At 40.3% G+C, this 22,610-nt stretch overlaps 2 non-coding genes across 2 annotated transcripts; both read left to right on the top strand.

Moving 5' to 3' along the window:
- Positions 1-4,241: 4,241 nt before the first annotated feature.
- On the top strand, positions 4,242-4,313 carry Trnah-gug (transfer RNA histidin (anticodon GUG)). The gene has a single exon. It is a non-coding gene; the product is annotated as a tRNA-His (tRNA).
- A 13,471-nt stretch (positions 4,314-17,784) lies between these two features.
- Trnah-gug (transfer RNA histidin (anticodon GUG)) lies at positions 17,785-17,856 on the top strand. The gene has a single exon. It is a non-coding gene; the product is annotated as a tRNA-His (tRNA).
- Positions 17,857-22,610: the final 4,754 nt, after the last annotated feature.

Below are 22,610 nucleotides of genomic sequence, written 5' to 3' on the forward strand. Positions count from 1 at the left end.
TGAGTGAACTGGTGCCCTTGGTATTTTTGTAATGGTCCCTTTTCAGGTGTCTTATTACAAAGTTTATTTCATTTTTGTGGTACTATGTGTCTCTTTTTTAATTAATAAAAATAAACAAAAAATGTGGCTGGCAGCTACTGGCAATGATTTTATTTTCTGTTTCAGTGGTGGAAGCCATGTAGGATGAATCCCGATTTGGTTTCTTTCTTTTTGAGTAGCGCGTTTTAAGGTTTCAAAGAAAAAATAAATAAATAAAAATTTTAAAAAGCAAAAAATAATAAAGGCCAGTACCATGTGATGGACCAGTACAGAGACAGGCGGGGCCAGCCTCCGGGATTCGACGCCTGCCTACCTTGTCTCCAGAAAGCCTGCAGCTGACAGTGTCCGTTCTTTCCTGCCGTTAAAAAAAAAAAAGAAAAGTGGTTAGGGCATTTCGTTGTGGCAGCAAGAAACCACATTCGAAACCTGGTCACGGCAGAAGGTTAAAATTTTGATGAGGAATGTGCGCACATACACTTAACTACTTCATTGATACAATACTTTTGTTGACAAATAATTGTCATTTTTTCAGGCGATTTTATAGTACTATAGCTCTGAAATGATTTCGATACCGTTTCTTACTAGCAGCTTCTAATCAAAACGCGAGCAACCGGAATATCGTCTAAGTTACGCACCAGAAATTGTGAATCATTGTCAGGAAGATTGCAGTATGTACTAACGGATGGGAACGGAGCGAGTGAAACCGAAACTTTATCTAGAGTTCCATAAGGAACAGTGACAGACTATTTACTGTTTCTGATAAGTACCAATGAATTAGCAGACAATCTGAGTATCTTTGTTGCATTGCTGAAAAATGAGAATGGCAGAAAGTGTAAAATAGCAATGCAGGAATGGCTAAAGAGAAAAAGCAGTATTTTAGAAGCATGCGTGACTGTGTGAAAGATAGATGCCACCTATAGTAAAACTAAAGAGACCTCTGGAGAAAAAGAAGCAAGTTATGAATATTAAGAGGTCAGATCGACAACCAGTATAATGCAAAGGAGGGAAATCTGCGGCGAAGGAAAGCTGTAGACAGTGTTGTCTGCAACAAACGCTTTGAAATTTTAGAGGTATCAGGAATAAAACACAGGAAGCAAAAAATTATCTTCAGCTTGTACAATAACCAGTATGGAGTTAGAAGACTCGATGGACATGAAAGGGAAGCATTAGTTGAGAATGGAATGAGATAGGGATTGCTGACTATTCCCAATGTTGTTCAGTGTGTACACCTAGCAAGCAGTGAAGGAGGCATTTGTAAGGGGAATTCAACTTCAGGGGTAGTGTCTTCGAAAGAGGTTATTAGTGACTATCACCAAAAGCAAAAAAAGGGACATGGAATGTAGTCGAATTAAATCAGACGTTTTTCAGAGAATTATAAAAGGAAATGAGACACTAAGAACTGTAGAGGAGTTTTGATAGAGATATAAATGACGATAGCCAAAGAGGAGGGGATAAAACCCAGACTGGTAACACAAAGAAAAGTTACCTGAAAAGGAGATGTTCATCAATTTAACTGTGACGATGTCTTTTCTGAAGATATTTGTCTGGACTGTAGTCTTATACAGAAGTGACACGCAAGCTAAAAACAGTTCAGAGCGTAAGAGAATAGAAGCTTTTGTAATGTGGTTCTAAAGAAGGTAGACCAGGGCCTGCTGAAGAGATACTGAGTATAATCTACCGGGGGGGAGGGGCGGCGAGTGTGAGGAGGGGGGAAGAAGGAATCCAGACGCATTAACGTAATGGAGAGAAATATGTGGGATAAAAATTCTCGAGGGTATATAAGGAATGACGATAGGACACTGGTTCAAGAAAATTTAGGGTACCATAGTATGCAATAAGTATAATGACAAGTTAAAAAGAAGAAAGCTGTAAATGATCAAGTTAATGAAACAAGTGTAACGGATTAACGGAATGTCCTCATTAAAATATCAGTACTTTTCCGTGACCAAGATTAGAACTTTAATAGGTGTGGCTAACCACTTGGCCATAGCGACTGGTATGCGAACTTACCCAGTCCAGTATCTTACTTCTATCTGTAGGAGTGCACAGTTCTACACAGTTCTGTACAGCTTGTACTTCCCATCCATCTGCTGCACTGTATCGATAATACTGCCTTCATTGCTTCTTCCAACCCTCCAAGGTACTCATCGAGCGCTCTAGTTAGAGAAAGTCCCTCGCTTAGAACTGAAATTAGGTTTGCTCTCAAAATCTTTACCTTTTTCGGAAATTTTCGTTGAATTTGGAGCTCCATGTTCAATACCGTTCTGAGCCACTGACAGCTATAGTGATGAACAGTGAAGTTGTACCTAGGGACTGCACTATTATCTTTTTCCAAACTGTGACAAATTCTGTTAGCGTGTGTAAAAATGTTGTTCTCGATTGCTTTCATACGACCAATATTTACTTTCTAAGTGATGGACTACACCAGCAAATTATACCAAAGGCATTAAAGAATAGAAATTTGCAAAGTATGATAATATGTTGATCTGCTTGCTTTCGAAACTAGCACTTACGTGAAGTGCAATTATTGATTTCCGAAGTCTCTTAAGATTTTCTCCATTTCTCAAACTATTTGATTTATTCAGTGTCACACACTGCATTTCTCTTGTTAAGTATGATTCAGATCAGTTGCATATAATATTTAATTACATATAGCTAATTTTTTCCAGAAGAGTATCACAGAGAAAAATGCTTCAGATAAACTGCAAAAACACCACCTGGTGGTTGTTTTTCATGTAATCCTTGAAATATTTGGTGAGCAAATGTATAAATGGCATTCTCAGTCGAGCAAACCTACTGGAATGTATTTTGTGATGTACTAAATACCAACACAACCCCAAAAAACTTTGGTCACAAAGGGAAAAACCAGCTGACAAATAATATAAACAACAATATACGCAATCTAAACGTGAACAGCTGTCTAAAGAAGTAACTATGGGTTCGAAACCTGTAACACTTCCTTTTGTGTGAATAAATAGCTTTATTAATAGTGGTTGGTTGCTGTTTTCTTCTTCGCAAGAATCAGCTTGTACTTTGGACAAACGTACGGTCCAAAAGGTTAGTTTCCGACAAAATAACAGCCTCTGATTAATATGACATAGTACCGTGGCTATGGATTCAGTAAGATTAAAAAATGAAGTACATAGTTTCCACTTATACGCGACACCATTTTTAAGCATATCTGTTCAACGAATATTTTAGAAACAAAGATATCAGTAAAGAAATTGGATGAAAAATTTACTAAAAGATGACATTACTCGTATGCTGCCCAGGAGGCACTACAGTAATCTGTATTTTAAAACTTGAGTATCGCAATATTATTTATTTCGTTGACGACGCGGAACAGTAGTTCAGTAGAGATTTAAGGCAACCAGACCTGAAGATGGCCTGTACCTACAAACTGGTCATCTGAAATTAATAATATTTTGATCTAGAGAGTGTTACACAGTTTGTATGATATTTATTTTCGTTTTTGTTCCTTTCCTTATTGAAAGATTTAACAAAGGATATTGTTATTTATCCGGAAAAATTCCTTGTGCTAGTGTTGAACTGTATACACCACTAAGGAATAACTTAGCAAGTTACAATGACTGGTGTTATGTCCGTAGCTACATTAGTACTTCGCGAGAATTTTTATTTTATTTATTTCTTATTGCTAGGTGCTACATGGACATATAGGTTTCAGTGCTATTGTTGTGTTGCTTTTGGTTGTTTTAATGATAATGAGTCAACACTTTCCGTGTATCTTCCTCCGACTTCTTCAAGGAATGCTCAGAATGGGGTGTCCATAAAATTGGCAGATATGAATGAAATAATTAGGGATGAGAGACGGGGAAATATCAAAAAAATTATGAAAGGTAGTTTTAGCACGATTGCAGGCGTCAGTTTAAAAGAGAGGATGTTAAAGCTGCCATGTAGGATATAAATAACATAGTTTATGAGCAATTTATTTATAGTGCACTCGATTCCTCATATATTGACATCAAGATGAATTTTCTGCTGACGACCAACAGCAGATAACGTTTTGAGAAGCAACAACACAGAGGCGTGAGATCTCAGTCTGCGTCCTCCGTCTCACTCTTCTCCCGCCTGTTGCTCTGCGATCGAGACGCCACCTACCTGCTGGCGGAGTTAGTTTGCCAACTGGAGCGGAAAGGACAGTTTTCTGCTTCCAGAGGAGCGTTTCCATAAGAGCAGTGGTAGCCGTGATAGTCTAGTGGTTAGGACATTGCGTTGTGGCCGCAAGAACCCAGGTTCGAATCCTGGTCACGGCAATATAGTGCTCTATTTTGTATTTCTTTTTACAGAGTTACTAATGTAGTCAGAAGGTCTCCTCCCATTGTAATAACTCAAAATTGATCATTCCGTTCACCAACATTAGACAGATGTGGTTCACATTCTGTGATTTTTTTTTTGTTGTTTCCAATATGATGTGTTTGGATCATCAGGCTATAATGAAACAATTCTGCTAAACGAAGACGAGCCTTGACTGACACATGCTCAATTGCAACATGCAGTTCGCGAAGATAGTAGTGGAATAACAGAAAGTGACCAAATGCTTTGCCTCCCTCCTAAGATGGAAAAGAAGCGACGTTGAGCAATATAACCATGTTCTAGTAAAACTCTACAGTGTGGCAAACGTTTGCTTATAGTGGGTAGTTGAGAGTGATGCAAAGATAAACAGCAGATGTAATATAGTTTTGTATAATATATGAGGACACATAGGTATAAGATTACGACAGAGTTAATTTCTGGTGACTAATATCTGGCAACAGAAAAACGTTTGTTCAGAGCACCACACTCAGCAGTTAAACATCTAAATCTATCTTCATTTGCATTATGAATGCTTTTAGAGATACACAGTGTCAATAAAAAACGCACACTTTGCTTTCATTAATTCCATATTGTCATATGGCGCCATATTTTGCAGTACCTGATAAAGAAATGCCAAAATAATCAGGTTCAAAAGAGACTTACATATTATTTGTGGTATTAATTCATGACATCTTTGCAGTAGTCTCTTTAGATAGGTAGGTATAATATTACTGCTTCTCACTGTATTTACTCTTTAATGAAATACATAACAAGAAATATCTCTTTCTTTGAAATCTACTCCTCAGTTAACGGAATCATTACTAAGAACGAGAATACTCTATATCAAAACTTAAAATCACTCTCTGTGTTGTCCGTAATTAAGGAATACACATTTTCAATAGTTTGAAAGCAACCCTAAAATGAGCAGCTACTTATAAATCACATATAAGGAGTATCTGAAAGAATTTCAGGCGGACATTTTCTTCTACTTCAGTGATGAATTTCTTAGCACAGCGAAATGATGTCTATGTTTAAAGTACATCACATCACATCACATGAACGCGGTGTAATACCGGGTTTCGGAAGACTTCCGAGCAACAAATCCAATATGTATAACTAAGCACTGTTTCCAATTTGACGATCCTTGGGCACTATAGCCTACGGATCATCTTATCCACTTCAGAAGAGGACATTTAAATGTTTTTGATGAGCTTATTGACTAATCTGGACAACGGTGACGAATTCTGATCTAATCCTCAAGGTGTTTCATTCAATGAAGATTCATAAAGAACTGTAAAACATCCAGCATCTTACTACTTTGTCTTCACTGCAGTAAGCCCATTTCTGTATATTCGATGTTTCTTTCTGTATTTCCATTTTCTATAGATGGGATTGTTATTACTGAACTATGATAAACATCAGCAGGTGCAGATGAATGTAAGAGGGGGAAATTATTATTTGAGAGAAAGTTAATTACTAACAAATATGGGATATTTGTACTACGTTTGTAGTCACTTGTTGTTGATCTGTGGTACACAAATGAGGACCAACAAGAAGAACAACCGGCCACATGAATTATCGAGAAATTACTTCCGGTGCTAGAGGAACTAGCTAATAAGGAACACTGGAAGTCTCTTGTACAGTTAATAAGATTCACTTGTCTCTCCAATGTAGTTCATTCTGTGTTACTGTGCATCAGAAACCGGAATAGACAGAGTCCTGACAGTCAGTGTAGAAAAGCATGTAACAGCTATACATTACATGGTGTTTGTGTGATCCTTTGTTCTACGTGGATATACAGTGGTTTTAGCTAGAATGAACTGTGGGCTTGTTCATTTATGCACCAACTCCGATATTTGTTACGAAGTTGAAATTAATAATTTATTGACTTGCTTCTCAAAGCAATCGTCTTCTTTTCACTTCATGTACATGAAAGAATCCGCTCTAGAAACCGCTATAAGTATTTTCCCGCATACTGTACTGTTTTTGTTCTCTGTTTTGTGCAGCATTTCTAAATATTATACAGGGATATTACAAATGATTGAAGCGATTTCATAAATTCACTGTAGCTCCATTCATTGACATATGGTCACGACACACTACAGATACGTAGAAAAACTCATAAAGTTTTGTTCGGCTGAAACCGCACTTAAGGTTTCTGCTGCCAGAGCGCTCGAGAGAGCAGTGAGACAAAATGGCGACAGGAGCCGAGAAAGCGTATGTCGTGCTTGAAATGCACTCACATCAGTCAGTCATAACAGTGCAACGACACTTCAGGACGGAGTTCAACAAAGATCCACCAACTGCTAACTCCATTCGGCGATGGTATGCGCAGTTTAAAGCTCCTGGATGCCTCTGTAAGGGGAAATCAACGGGTCGGCCTGCAGTGAGCGAAGAAACGGTTGAACGCGTGCGGGCAAGTTTCACGCGTAGCCCGCGGAAGTCGACGAATAAAGCAAGCAGCGAGCTAAACGTACCACAGCCGACGGTTTGGAAAATCTTACGGAAAAGGCTAAAGCAGAAGCCTTACCGTTTACAATTGCTACAAGCCCTGACACCCGATGACAAAGTCAAACGCTTTGAATTTTCGGCGCGGTTGCAACAGCTCATGGAAGAGGATGCGTTCAGTGCGAAACTTGTTTTCAGTGATGAAGCAACATTTTTTCTTAATGGTGAAGTGAACACACACAATGTGCGAATCTGGGCGGCAGAGAATCCTCACGCATTCGTGCAGCAAATTCGCAATTCACCAAAAGTTAACGTGTTTTGTGCAAACTCGCGGTTTAAAGTTTACGGCCCCTTTTTCTTCTGCGAAAAAAACGTTACAAGACACGTGTATCTGGACATCTGGAAAATTGGCTCATGCCAGAACTGGAGACCGACAGCGCCGACTTCATATTTCAACAGGATGGTACTCCACCGCACTTCCATCACGATGTTCGGCATTTCTTAAACAGGAGATTGGAAAACCGATGGATCGGTCGTGGTGGAGATCATGATCAGCAATTCATGTCATGGCCTCCACGCTCTCCCGACTTAACCCAATGCGATTTCTTTCTGTGGGGGTATGTGAAAGATTCAGTGTTTAAACCTCCTATACCAAGAAACGTGCCAGAACTGCGAGCTCGCATCAACGATGCTTTCGAACTCATTGATGGGGACATGCTGCGCCGAGTGTGGGAGGAACTTGATTATCGGTTTGATGTCTGCCGAATCACTAAAGGGGCACATATCGAACATTTGTGAATGCTTAAAAAAACTTTTTGAGTTTTTGTATGTGCGTACAAAGCATTGTGAAAATATCTCAAATAATAAAGTTATTGTAGAGCTGTGAAATCGCTTCAATCATTTGTAATAACCCTGTAGGTTCGACACACAATACGAGGGGCGTTCAGTAAGTAAAGAAACTCATGTTTTTCTGAAAACAGGTTAGTTTTATTCAGTATTCCAATACACCATATTATTCATCACTGTTTTGGCTAGATAAACATATTTTTCAATACAATCTCCGTTTAATGTGACGGCCTTCGCCACGTTACTAACAGAGCCTGTATGCCCGCGTGGTACCACTCTACTGTTTGACGCTTGATCACTAACCTCCCCATCATCCACGAGTATCAGTACTACTCAGTCATACAATTTACGAAAATTAAAACCCCTTTAAAGTCTGTCGTATATATCTATGATATGCAAAGGGTATATGGAAAGTGTGATGTAAGTTATGTTAGAGTGCTTTGCTGATTAGTGTTTGTAACTTATGTAAATAAATATGTGGAATGTATAATTTACTAAATAATATTATGTCATGGATTAATGAAATGAAAATATTCGTGTGTGTAATTTTTGGTATTTCTGCAAATTGTCATTTGTATAAAATGGTATACGCTTAATGGCAATGTGTAGGATATGTGTTATGTAAAAAAAAAAATGGCTCTGAGCACTATGGGACTTAACAGCTGTTATGTAAAAGACAGAGTGCTTTTTTACTGTGCGGAATTTACTGTGGGAACCGTAAAAGGTAGCTTGGGTTTTTGGGGCGCTACCTGTATAGCGAGTGGCTACGAGAGGCCACAGTATGTAGGCAGCAGTGAAAGACACAACACTCGGACGGTGCAGGCGATGTCTTGCGTGGAAAATGTTGCACAATAGCTTCGGCAGACGAATACTGAATTATTAAGGCATTGGTACAAGTTGTTGGGCTACGTTATGGACGTCAAAATGACGCCAAGAAGAATTAATTAGTCCATACTTGAAGAAACATTAACGCCATACCATGGGTAGTGTAGCTGACGATACTAACCTGCACATCTAACGACTACAGCCAACATGTTGCGAACTGTATAATTAGAACTGTAGAAGCGTGAACCATTAATTCAAGACTAACTTTTTTTGAATAATTATTGTGTTTAACATAAAATTTGGTTCACCCCGTTATTTTATTCCTAATCTTTCATCTATATAGGGTCCTTTTCTGGTTTCACCAACTGCGACATGCCAATTGCAATAATGACTGTGTGGACGATGAGGCCTATTCTACGCCTTATTTTAGATCTATATGACGATGCTATGCTGATTATATTTATATGTTTTGACGATGCCATTATGGCCTTATCACTTTAGGACATGGTGTAAAAAAGATCTGACGATGGTCATTACGGACTGAAAGCGGTCATCGTCTAAAGAACTCATATTGTGATCAAAGACTGAAATAAAAAACATTTCCTTTCCAATTAAACCTGATGTAAAAACATTTAAAGTGCTTTATTCGGTATCTACGAGCACTAATTTTCATCTCTGAATAAATGTCTGAAAATAATTGTTGTGGACGAATTTTTAAAGTGCAGGTAAATGTACTACATGATTTACGTAGTAGAAATGCTGAAGTGAAATTTTGCTTAAGTATTGAAGTTGATGTTTTTTCGACAAATTTAGTTATTTTAATATTCTTACTGTCTTTCGGGTAATAAGTAAAGTGAAACTGAGTAAATATGTTTTGCTAAAAAGACAAACTTGTCATGCATAAATACTAAGGTTTAGCAAGTTCAAAATTTTAAGTGAAGTAACGATAAATTTCTTTCATTTATGAATGAACTCCAGTACACTAAGAAGAGTTATAAAAAGAAAATTGCATATGTGGCTCAGTAACACTGATGTAGAACTGCATGAAAATAATGAATGACAATACAGAGTGACTACCTTTGGCTTTTGACAAATCATGTGTTAAGAGAAAGTTATAATCAAAGCATCTTAATGAATTTAAATGTGTGTAATATGGTATTCGAGTATTTAAGTATTTAATTTGTTGGTTATACAAGATGAAAACATATAAGTCCATCCCAGTCAATTTCTTTTAGCGCATAGTGATGATTAAAAATTAGTGGCCTTTCTAGATATATATGTATGTTGGTGTAGCAGCTAAAAGACTCTTATGTCTTGCTCAGAACCATATCCTGAAAAGATGTATTTGTTTGTGAAGCTATGTTAGGGGGACAGCATGAAAGCAGGCCAGATTTACTTGCTCCGTTTTTTTTTTAACTTAACCATGCTTTGCCTAGATAAGCTGCCGCCCGTTAATCCATTAGAGAAACCCCTTAATAAACTTCGTACGAAGGTCCTAGATGCAGTATTATTCCTTTTTTACTGCGTTTCTTTCTACCAGCTAGAAAACTCTTAGGAAAAGGAACCAATAGTCTGTTTTCCATATCTGTTAGTCATGCATCACGGTCAAATCCTGTAGAAGGGTAACATTATGCTACAGTTGTGGAAAGTAACCACGATTGTGACTTGTATACTACATGCAGAAATCCCCATACAGTAGTGTTACACGTGGCTTTTCCCATGATGGAACTATTTATTGGTTGGCTCTGAGCACTATGGGACTTAACATCTGTGGTCATCAGTCCCCTAGAACTTAGAACTACTTAAACCTAACCAACCTAAGGACATCACACACATTCATGCCCGAGGCAGGATTCGAACCTGCGATCGTAGCAGTCGCGCGGTTCCGGACTGAGCGCCTATAACCGCGAGACCACCGCGGCCGGCAACTATTTGTTCTCTTAGGGTATAGTCATACAGGAACTGCTTTCCGCGGAGTGCATCCTTCATGGAGCCAAAAAGATGGATGTCGGAAGGTACGAGACCCTGACTGTTGATGTTTCTTGAACTCCTCTGGAGTGCGAATACATTTGTAAGATCCCGAGTGGTCACTGAGAAGTAAATGTACCTTTGCATGTTTGTGACGACGAACACAGTGAAGTCGTTTCTTCAATTTCCTGAGGGTAGTACAGTTCCCTTGAGTTCTTCGTTGCGTCATGGGGGAGGAAATCAAACAGAATAACTTCTTTAGAGCCCCAGAAGACATTCGAAATGACTTTACCACCTTTTTCTTCGGAGAAGAGGTGGTTTGGCGCCAGTCCATGGATTGTCGTTTTGTTTCTGCTTCGAAGTGATGAAGTCACGTTTCATCGCCTGTGATGACGTTCGACAAAAAAATTGTCACGATAAGCCTGGTAACCCGCAAGCAATTCCCGCAGGTGGTCCTTTGTTGCTCTTTATGGTCTTCTGTTACGCAGGGCGGAACCCAGCATGCACACACCGAGTACCTTACTGATTGTAGTGCGAGGTGTTCGACTGAGATCCGTTTATCATCTCTAATGAGTGTGTGTGTGTGTGTGTGTGTGTGTGTGTGTGTGTGTGTGTGTGTGCAGGTTCCAACAATGGTGTGTGTGGCCGGCCGGCACGCGGCATGTCCGACATGTTTGCGCAACCTTTTGCTATTATGAAAGACACCTCGCCCAACGACTCTCCGTGCTTGTTCACTGCCAGGTTTCCGTTGAGATTTTGCAAGCGCCTATGAGTGTCTGCGACGGTCTGGTTTTCCGCCAAAAGAAACTCAATGGCAGCTCTTTGCTTGGAACGCTGCTCCATCACAGACGCCACTTTGAAGGCAACGTATTCCGTAACGACCTATCGGAACCTCATGAAACTATAGGGGCTGTAGCAGGAATATTCCAGGATATCCAAAAACGAGTTCGCATTTTTTAACGGAAATTATCCGTAAACAAAGAATGTGTTGCGTTGTTCACAGTACGCCCTTCGTAAGTTAAAACTATTTGGAGGATGTTGTTTACTCTTCAGTTGCAGAGTTTCGTTGTGAATAAAATATTGAATACTAGTTAGAGTAGTTACTAGATGCGTGGATGGTTAAACCATACATCGTCGAACGTCCACTATCTTGTACCTTGAAACGGAAGGAGATCTTCTGGCATGGAATACGTGAAATTTGCAAAAGAAATGCGTTCCTTTAAGTACAAAACAATTTTCTCCGTCTTGGTTATGGGAATTTCTCTTTGTATCCAATAGCATCTTTTTCAAAATATTTTTTAACGTGGAATTCGTTTTGGATAATCCTTCCTTTTAATGTGACTCCACTTCTTGATTGTTGGTGTGTAGTAGAGTAACAATGTAACATGTAGACTATTAATTATAGTGGTGACAAGATTTTCTCGATTGCAACACTTGTAAACGTGAAAACCGTTTTCTTCCTAGGTGTGTGACCAAGTTGTTCCTGGGAACAATTTTTCACGTCTGGGAAAACCTTATTTTTCCCGAATAATTTTTGCAATGTCAGGAGAAGACTACAGCACACATAAAGTGTACGCTATTACATCAAAATGGAATAAAAAATATAATGAACTTCTGTTACAGTCTTACTGTTTAAAACATCAATTTCAATGACGTATTTAAAGAAACGATCATTCTCCCAAAGAGCAGAACTATCTGCCAAACACCTGACCGATGTTTATGCTTTTACATACGCACTTTTACGGCGTGTTTTCGAAATTGGGTCATCTCTCCTCGCTTTATCCTAAGCCAGCATTTGTCTAATTACATCACTGTGGGTGTTGTGCGAGGAAATAATATGTATTTCCACTCAGTTTAAGAAATAGGGTGCTCACACATTTGCTAGTAAAATTCTCCATGATGGCACAACGCTTCTGATGTACTGTCTCATTCTGCAGTTTGTGGAGCGTTTCTGTGATATGAGGTGACTAAAGTGACCTATCACGAAGCTCGCAGCTCTTCTTTAAATATGCTTCTCTCTCTCTCTCTCTCTCTCTCTCTCTCTCTCTGTCTCTCTCTCTCTCTCTCTCGTTAACCCAACTTGGTGAGGGCCACAAACCATCGAAAAATAATCGCGATTTGTTGGAAAGAATATTTTCCAAGCTACTTCTTTCGTGCTAGGAACTGACTGCCATTGGGTTGCCAGAGTAATTCGTGATCTACCTTCTCCATATAGCTCGATAGTTCGAACTCGGATCACCAGGACAGATCCTAGATACTAGACAGGTTTCATGTGACTGGTCACCAATTGCATAGTCTAACGATTTAGATTCTTTCAGTGTATTTTTGAGCATTACTTCACATTTATTTATCCTGATGGTCAACTTTCAGTCTTCGCAGCAGGCAGTGATTATTTTCAAACCGTCGCCCCATTTTGAATCCATTTCCTTATAATTTCAGCTGGCTTCACACATATGCGTCGTACGCGAAACCATTATAGTCGTACAGACGTCATGACGTGACTCGTCAAGATGTAGCAGCACGATACACGTATCCTAGTAAACAGTCGACTGTGAAACTGTGGTATTATGAATCACAATACATAGCCATTGCTGATTTTCACTTGTTCACAAGATTTTTGAAATACGTTCTATAAGCTTTGGCTCAAAGATAAACCTGACGGCAAAAAAAGTGGATCACTGCTCAGTGCAACCAATATGACGTAGATGTGTTGCGGGTCCTCTCGACGCCGAAAGCCTGTGCGTACAGTCATTTGACTGCACATAATGGTTCAAATGGCTCTGAGCACTATAGGACTTAACTTCTAAGGTCATCAATCCCCTAGACCTTAGAACTACTTAAACCTAACTAACCTAAGGACATCACACACATCCATGCCCGAGGCAGGATTCGAACCTGCGACTGTAGCGGTCGCGCGGTTCCAGACTGTAGCGCCTAGAACCGCTCGGCCACTCCGGCCGGCTGCACGTAATTGTTATCAAAAGAGACCACTAAATAATCTTGCTCATTATGGCAGTCACTCCAGATGTAAACCAATACCACCATACAACAAATATTAGAAAATACGTTATTAGAGATGAGACAGTCCTTAACACTTGTAAATATAACTTCATTACAATAAGTGATACTGCAAAGGTCTTATAACAATCATTACATTACATGACGAGTTGTTGTTCATGACCCGAATTGGAACTCATTCTTAATCGAAAAAAGCTTGCATGTCTGATCGAGACTTGACTAGGCATGAAGATATGTCAAATACCAATCAAATATTCTGAATAAATTCAACTTTGGTGTGTCATCGACTTATCACACACATGTTTACAGACAGGGGAGACTACGTTCTCGCAGCAACTACAACTAATCTCGTTGTCTACATTGCGGATTATCTGTATCAGCCACCACAAGGGCAATGGTGAGATGATCAACGCTGCAGTTGATCCCTTACTCCACGAAAATATCAAAATGTTCAAAGGTGTGCGAAATATTATGGGACTTAACTGCTAAGGTCATCAGTCCCTAAGCTTACGCACTACTTAACCTAAATTATCCTAACGACAAACATACACACCCATGCTCGAGGGAAGACTCGAACCTCAGCCGGGACCAGCTGCACAGTATGAAAATATCGACGCACTGCAAAGAGTACGAAGCAGTAGCTCTCGGTTTCTAAAGATTTCGTCCTGAGTTCAATACAGCTGTTTGTACCTCCTCTGAGACAAAGCTACAAATAGCTCTATCGAACTCAGAACGACATCTGTAGAAATGTTGTCATCATAAGACGACTCACCGCCGTTGGTAACCAGTATTTCTAGAGGTAATAAACATAAAATAATTCGGAACTGCTACTGAAAACACACAAATCTGTTAATGAAACCGTATCACCGAATACTCTGTTAACTGTGTTTCATTCAGAAATTACTCACAGCCACATTGTCGTACTTGTGTTATAGACCGGTAAAGCTAGTGAGTACAACAAAAGACTCCAAGTTTAATTAAGATAGCCATTCGTTGTGTGATATTATGATGAAATATTAGTGTAGTGCATATTAATAGTCTTTCCCATTAGGTTATTACACAAAATAGACACAAATATCAGAAATAATTGTCGACAGTCTATTCAACTTAGTTATCAAACTGTCGAATGGTGTGCCGTTACTGTTTCGATTCCGCGCATGTAGCGACTCGTGGATTCTGAGTTAAGTCATGTTTAAAGCACAATCGCATAAAAACTAGGTTACTTGGTGGTTTATCGATAAGGGGCGAGAAAGGTAAACACGTGCAGGTGCCAGATTAGAAGATGCGCGGTGGGTGTTTTTGCCAACCAAGCACCATGGTGACGTCTTCCAAGTCGCTTTTGCTACTCTCCAATTGCGAGGTTTCTCATTTGTTGGCAACATTTGTCATCTGCGAAGGACACATCCCTATGAAGTGGTTCGTAACACAAAACACATTCTTTATGCCACAAGACGTATATCAATAACAAAACATTTCGTGGACGTATACAAGCCATTGTTTGAAATAGTTTTTGTTATGGCTCACCCACTATTAAATCCTTATGAAGTTAATATCAGGTACTTCAAATCGCCATCACGGTGCATTCATTTAGGTTTACAGTCACCTCGTTAAATCTGTTGCGGCAAAGCCGGCCGGTGTGGCCGAGCGGTTCCACGCGCTTCAGTCTGGAACCGCGCGACCGCTACGGTCGCAGGTTCGAATCCTGCCTCGGGTATGGATGTGTGTGATGTCCTTAGGTTAGTTAGGTTTAAGTAGTTGTAAGTTCTAGGGGACTGATGACCTCAGATGTTGAGTCCCATAGTGCTCAGCGCCATCTGTTGCGGCAAATGGCAGGATCAATCCTTTGAAAGGGCACAGACATCTTCCTTCCCCATCCGTTCCAGTTCGATATTCTGCTTCGTTTCTAATTTCGTTTTCGACGAGATGTTATACCATAATCCTTCCTCCTTTCTTTTAACCTCAACACGACTACTGAAGGCAAGTGTCGCACGAAGGTTAAATGGTCGTCACATTTGCCACTTGACAGTTACACTGTCATTGACCGTAGTAGTAAATCGCAGAAACATCCCACATCAACGCCTGTTTGTCTTCCTGAATGCGGTCATTAATGTATCTCAAAGCGATCTTACTTTAAACGACACTACATGGCTTTCTCTATACCACCCTCTCCATGCAGGGCACAGGTGTTTCGTATTTGCCTCCACTGTTTTCACCCTTTTATACGCTCCTCATAAAGTAAAAAAAAATGAGAAATATTCAAGTTGGATGGCACGAGCTATACTACAAAGTTGAACAAATTAAGACCATAGTCAAATATGTTTATAGCGACATGCCATACAAAATCGCCATGGAGCATGGCGAAACATAGTATTATATTGCCTGAAACGTTCATAATGTTACAGTTGCTAATTCGAACACATGAAAGTCCGCTGGAGATAGTAGGCTCTATGCCCAGTGCGTCACGATCACTTGGGCAGACGCTGGTCTACGTCAAGAGGCCACTGGCTAATGGAACTGAAATTGGTCTTACCATGACAGACTCCCGCAAGCCCTTTCACAAACATGTTTCCGCAAGATTTTTCTATTACTGGCTGGTTAGAAAATGAACAAAACTGTCTCTCATCTTCTGTAACACAGATGCTATTGGCAAACAGACGGAATACAGCTTTAAAAAGATAGGAAAAGAATGGGTTTGATATCACGGCTTTGTGTTCGCACTGTATGACGTTGACTGCTAGGCAACAAATAGATTATTCACAACAACAGCTCAAGAGGAAGTCAACACTTCTCGTGGCTTGTTCTGGGTACTCCATTTCGACAAAAACGTGATGGTAACACGTGTGAAATTTGGTGGTTGGTTGGACTGAGGCTAGCTTGTAATGGCTAAGGTGTGGTTTCGATTCCCGCTGGGGGCACCAGTTTTTAACAGCCACAAAACAAACCCTCTTCATCTCCAATAACGACAAGGACAGAACACAGGGCTGTGGCTTGGTTCCCAATCAACATTAAACATGTCTGTTTCATACTGTCTGGAACGTAGTTGGTTTATTTTTGGCGTCCGAGGCGGAAGTTGCTGCTTGCAGAAACACTGTCTGTAGCAAGCTTTCTTACAGTAGTTATGTTGTTTTAATTAACAGACCAGTTGTCATGTAAGGTCATAGGACCTTCATTTCTTATTTTAAGTAACTTTCAGATTTAGAAGATAGTGGCACTGGTGTGGGATTCGAGCTCTTACCTCAAAGTTTCTCTGGATTTGAACTCTTTGAGATGATACTGTCACAACATTTCGTTGTTTTCTCATGATGCCACACTCCTCCAGATCTCTATGAATGGCACGATCCCAACTAATAGTGAGAGGGAAATTGATATTTGACACCACTTTATGTGGGCTGGCGTTTCCTAATCATTCTCATTAACTTAAATTTCTCTACATTTAGGTCTAGCTTGCATTCATCACACAAACTAGAAATTTTGTCTAAGTCGTCATTTATCCTCCTTCAGTCAATTGAACTTCGACACATTCCCGTACACCACAGCATCACCTGCAAACAGTTGTAGGCTGCTGCCCACCCTCTCGCCCAGATTCTTTATGTACACAGAAAATAACAGCGGTCCTACTGCGCTTCGATGGGGCACTCCTGACCATACCCATGTGTCTGATGAACGCTCGCTGTTGAGGATAACATACTAGCTTCTGTTACTTCAGAACCTATTCCATTCTCCTTGTAATAACGCCTCTCTGATAAGTGCCACTTAATAATGTGACCACCCACGTTACTATTTCACTCTTAATGCTGCCAGTAGAATATCTGACTTCGCCGGTATGTCTTTAATTCACAAGGAAGCATAGCAGAGAAGGAGAACAGTATTCAGTACGTATCGTGAGCACTCCTGTAGCATACCTCGTACGAATTACAAAAACCAACTGGCAATCTCCAGGGTGTAGACGATAGGGAGTATGGTGCTAGGAAACTCCGTTCCTTCTTCGACTTTGCTCTTATATAATATCTAAAGGCTAGTTCACCCATGCGCAATCCGAACCGGAACACTACTCTTACGAATCGTGGTCTGTATATGGTCAGAAATGATACGGTATGCAGTAATCGCTGTATTTCTACAGGCATGTTACTGTTCCAGCTATCAGACGTCAAATGTTTCTAGCCCTTTTTAATGAAATTAGTTAAAGACAGCCGAAATTGCGGTCCATGTATACTTTACAATGGAAGGATGGAGAAAGCTGAGCCGGCGCTCTAGCGGAACCGAGTGACGTCAGCAACTCTGCGGCCGCTGACTGAAGAGCGAAGTACACCCACGCTGAGTTCACCAGCCGTGATAGTCTAGTGGTTAGGACATTGCGTTGTGGCCGCAAGAACCCAGGTTCGAATCCTGGTCACGGCAGAAGGTTAATATTTTAACGAAGAATGGCGCACCTGCACTTAAATGCATCATTGATACATTATTTTCTTTAGTAAATGGGTTTGGTTTTGTTCAGAACCATTCCATGCTATTGGATTTCCGAAGTGATTGACACCTTTTCTCACAAGTGGCTTTCAATCAAAATGCGTACAAGTGAGTGTAAGTCATGGGACGGGATCCATGATTTCGTGTCAGGAAGGGCGTACTACGTACTAAACGACGCCAACTGGTTAACCAAAACTGTGTCTGGTGTTCCACAAGGGACGCGATGTGTTCTTTACTGTTCCTGATACGTATAAACGAATCAGAAAACAATCTCAGTAGCTTTCTTAGAGCGCTGAAAAATTAGATTGGTAGTAAGTGCAAAATAGCAAAGCAGGAATAGCTAAAGAGGAAACGCAAAACTGTAAAACCGCAAATGACTATGGGAAAGATAGGTGTTGTCTATAGAAAAATTAAAGAGACCTCTGGAGGTAAGAATAGCAACTATATCAACAGTAACAGCTCAGGTGGTAAATCGGTACTTAGCAAAGAAGGGAAGGCTGAAAGCTGAACTGAATAAACAGGGTGTACATAAAGTCCGGGAACACTTTCAATTATTTATTGCACAAGAACGAAACATTGTACAGATATCATCCACATGTGATTTTGAAGAGAAACCCTGGAAGCTTTTTTTTCATGTGTACCACCATAGCGTAGTTTGATAATGTACAAAAACCTGTACAGAGAAACAAACGTTAAGATTATATAACGGATAGGAGATGGGAGAGATATCTATAAGAAGAATATGATTGACCATTTCAAGCCCTTGGTGGAAAAAGGTCACTGTGACAGACGATACTCCATACAAATTATTTAGCTCCTTGTTAGTGCCAGCCACGGCAAAGAAAAATGAGACTGTGAAAATTACATCAGACTAAAAAATGAACGTAATAATTCAAATTCCAAAGAAAGGATGCACTGACAAGTGTGAATATTACCGAATTATTAGTTTAGTAAGTCACGGACGAAAATACTAACACGAATTATTTACAGACTAAAGTCCCAGTTGATAGATGCTGATATCAGGGGAGATCAGTTTGACATACGGAGAAATGTATGGACAAAGGAGGCACTATGGACCCTGTGACTTAGGTATAAATCCGGACTGAAGAAATGCAAAACTAAATTTGAAGAACTTGTAGATTTAAAGAAAGCTTTTGACATTGTTGACAGCAACACATCTTTGAAATTTTTAAGGGATAAAATGCACGAAGGGAAGGGTTATCTTCAGCTTGTACAGAAATCATACTGGAATTCTAACAATCGAAGGATATGAAAGGGAGGCATTAGTTGAGAATGGAGTGAGATAGCTTTCTAGCCTATCCCCTATGTTGTTAAATCTGTACACTGAGCAAGTAGTAAAGGAAACCAAGGACAAATTTGGTAAGAGAATTACCCGCACGGTCTTAGGCGCTGCAGTCATGGACTGTGCGGCTGGTCCCGGCGGAGGTTCGAGTCCTCCCTCGGGCATGGGTGTGTATGTTTGTCCTTGGGATAATTTGGGTTAAATAGTGTGTAAGCTTAGCGACTGATGACCTTAGCAGTTAAGTCCCATAAGATTTCACACACATTTTTTTGATAAGAGAATTAATCTCCAGGTCGAAGAAATAAAAACTTGGCGGTTTGCCGATGACATGGTAATTCTGACAGAAGCGGAAAGGACTTGAAAAGACGTTGTGAGTGAATATCTGCAAAAGTAAAAATGGGCCATGGGAAGTAGTCGAATTAAATTAGACGATACTGAGGGAATCTGAATACGCAATGAGACACTAAAAGTCTTAGAATGAGTTTTGCTGTACTAGTATCATCGGTCCCTAGGCTTACACACTACTCAGTCTAACTTAAACTAACTTGCGCTAAGGACAACACACACACACACACACACACACACACACACACACACACACAGGCCCGAGGGTGGACTCGAACCGCCGACGGACTCTACCTTGCGTGGCTTAAACGGAGAAGTCCATTAATTTAAATGTGAGGAAGCCTTATCTGCAGATACCTTTCTGGAATACAGCCTTGTACGGAAGTGAAACGTAGGCGAACAACATTTCACAGCTTTATAAATCTGGTTCTAAAGAAGATGGACCAGAGGCTAATGAGAAAACAATGAATGAATTCTAAGAGGTGAGAAACAAATTTATGTTATACATGACTGAAAGAAGTTATCCTGACTCGTCAAGGAAATAGAAATCTGGGGATGAAAATGGTCAACGGTATACAAGGAATGGCTATAGGACGTAGGTTCATGAAGTAGGGTATCGTAGTTATGGAGTAAAGACGATAATAGGAAGTTGCAGTGTTGCAACACCAATGTTTCCTACAAGTGTAGGAGTCCATTAAGTGTTGCTGCGTTATAACAATACCAGAAATTACTAAATGACCAAATTAATCACAAAAAAATTGATTAAGTGAATGTACTCATTGAAATATCAGCCTTTCCCCGAAAGCAAGATTAGAATCTGAATAGTAGTGGCGGCAACCAAGTATCCTGACCACTAGACCATAACTGCTGGTAGCCAGAGTTAGAAACTCCAGTACCCATCTGTCGGAGCACCCTGTCCCTGCTCTACAAATTTTTGCACAGCCTGTACTTCCCATCCATATGCTGCAGTGTAACGATAATAATGCCTTCATTGCCTTCCGTCCAACGCTCCAAGGTTGTGATCAGAACATCTCTTGTTTAATATTGAAATTTTATTTACTCTCAAAATTTTTTTTCTTTTTAGGCAAAGTTCGACAATGTTTTCGCTGCATATTGAATAACTTTCTGAGCCACTGACAACTTAATGATGTACAATAAACCTGTAGCTTGGGAGTCACAACTATCTTTTTAAAAATTGTGAAAAATTCCATTAGCTTATGTTTACATATCATTCTCACTACACGACCTATACACTAATGTGCTAAAAAGTCATAGGTCATGGGATAGCGATGTGCACATATACAGGTGGCGGTAATATCGAGTACACAAGATATAAAAGAGCAGTTCATTGGCGGAGCTGTCATTTGTACTCAGTTGATTCATGTGCAAATGTATCCGACTTGATTATTGACGAATGATGGAAACTAACAGACTCTAAACGCGGATTTGTTCTTTGAGCTAGACACATGGGACATTCCATTTCGGAAATCGTTAGGGAATTCAATATTCCGAGATCAACGGTGTCTAGAGTGTGCCGAGAATACCAATTTTCAGCGTTACCTCTTAACAAGGACAACGCAGAGACGAACGGCCTACATTAAACGACCGAGACCATCGGCGTTGCGTAGAGTTGTCACTGCTAAGTCCGGATGTTCAGATGTGTGTGAATTCCTAAGGGACCAAACTGCTGAGGTCATCGGTCCCTAGACTTACACACTACTTAAACTAACTTATGCTAAGGCCAACACACACACACACACACACACACACACACACACACACACACACTCATGCCCGAGGGAAGACTCGAATCCCCGGCGGGAGGGACCGCGTAACCGTGACATGGCGCCTCTAACCGAGCGGCCACTCCGCGTGGCAACAGATAAGTAACACTGGGTGAAACAATCGTAGAAACAAAAGTGGGACGTACAACGTACTCATACCTTAGGACAGTGCGAAATTTTGCTTTAATGGGCTATCCTAACTGCAGGACATCGCCAGCAGCGTCTCTCCTGGGCTCGTGACCATGTAGGTTGGACCTTAGACTACTGACAAACCGTGGCCTGGTCAGATGATTCGCTATTTCATTTGGTAAGAACTGATGGTATGGTTAGAGTGTGGCGCAGGCCCCACGAAACCAAAGACCCACGTTTTCAACAAGTCACTGTGCAAGTTGGTGATGGATCCATAACGGCGTGGACTGTGTTCAGGTACATGGAGTGGACTAGGTTCTCTGGTCCAACTGAACCGATCACTGACTGGAAATAAATATGTTTGGCTACTTGGTAACCATTTGCACCCGTTCATGGGCTTCATGCTCCCAAGCAACAATGTCATTTTATGGATGGCAATGCGCCATGGTAGAACATTCTGGACAGTTCGAGCGAAGGATTCGGCCACTCAGATCGCCCGATGATAATCTAATCGAACATTTATGGGAAATAATGGAGAGGTCAGTTCGTACAACAAATCCAGCACTGGGCACACTTTCGCAAGTACAGACGGCTATAGAGACAATATGGATCATTATTTCTGAGTGGGGCTTCCAACGACTTGACTCTCTGCCAAGTCGAGTTGCTGCACCATGCAGGACAAAAGAGGAAGCTGTACGATATTGGGAAGTATCCCATGACTTTCGTCACCTCAGCATATCTACTTGGTAAGTGATGAATTACACCAGAAAATTACACCAAAGACATTTAAGAGGCGAAATTTACAAAATACCTTAATGTATTGGTTTGTTTGCTTTGGAAACAAACAATTGCGTAAAGACCAAAAGGAAATGAACTTAAGTGTCACCATTTCTTAGACCACAAAATTTAGAACATTCTCCCACTTTCGGTAAAATCGTTTCCTGAAGTGAACTACAGCTGTTATTTTGAAATTAAGCGTCGATTTTCCAAGAACCACTTAATAATTCCTTTGAAAATGTTAACAGTTCCTTCTGGTATTGCTGTCTCTCTAACAACAGTGTGAAGCAGTGTCTCAGTCGAGGAAATCCTCTGTAACGCAGATTGTGATTCACTAAATAGTAGTAAACCAT

The sequence above is a fragment of the Schistocerca nitens genome, chromosome 2, assembly GCF_023898315.1.
Source record: "Schistocerca nitens isolate TAMUIC-IGC-003100 chromosome 2, iqSchNite1.1, whole genome shotgun sequence".
Classification (NCBI taxonomy): domain Eukaryota; kingdom Metazoa; phylum Arthropoda; class Insecta; order Orthoptera; family Acrididae; genus Schistocerca; species Schistocerca nitens.